Here is a 919-nt window from a genome sequence, read left to right on the forward strand (position 1 = left end):
AGTTTAGGAACTTAGGGAACAGTAAGAATTTTACATTAAAAAACTAGTTTGAGATTAATATAGGAGCTACAACATTTTATTTTGCAAATTAAAGGCATCACAAAATAATTGTCATATACCTAAGATTTCCTTTTTCTAACAAAGGGAAATTTTAACAGGATAAAAGAAGGTCAGACTCAGAAGTAAAGGCAATTTCCCAAGGAATAAATACTGTGGTCTTCAAATACTTTTTCTAGTCCATTTACTCTCTCTTCTACATTCTGGTACTTCAAATATGCATATGTTGCTATACTTAATGGTGTCTCACATTTCTTTGAGGTTTTGTTTATTTTTCATCATTATTTTTCTCTCTGCTCTTTAGGTACATAATCTCTATCATTATAGCTTTACTGATTCCTTCTACTGCCAGGTCAAATTTTCTGTTGAGCCTCTCTAGTAAATTTTTATTTAGGCTATTTTAATCTTAAACTCTATAATTTCTATTTTTTTATAATTTCTATTTCTTAATAACAGTCTCTATTTGATGAAATACTGTCATCATATCTAAGTGTACAATTCTATAATACATCACCACCCAGAGTCAGTTCTCCTTCCATCACCATATATTTGACCCTTTTTTTCCTCTGCTACCTCTCTCCTCTCCCCTTACCCTCTGGTTACCACTAAACTCTTATCTGTGTCTATGAGTTTTTGTTTGTTTGTTTCTCTTGTTCATTTGTTGCTTTCAGTTTTATATCCCACATATGAGCTAAGTCATAAGGTTCTCGATTTTTTCTGACTTATTTCGCTTAGCATGATAATCTCGCATGATTTCCTTCGATTCTTTGAACATTTTTATAACAGTTGTTTTGATGTCATTGCCTGCTAAGTCTGACATGTTGATCCTCTCAGATGCAATTTCTCTTGCCTTTTTTGTTCC

Source organism: Hipposideros armiger, unplaced genomic scaffold, assembly GCF_001890085.2.
Source record: "Hipposideros armiger isolate ML-2016 unplaced genomic scaffold, ASM189008v1 scaffold_122, whole genome shotgun sequence".
NCBI lineage: Eukaryota > Metazoa > Chordata > Mammalia > Chiroptera > Hipposideridae > Hipposideros > Hipposideros armiger.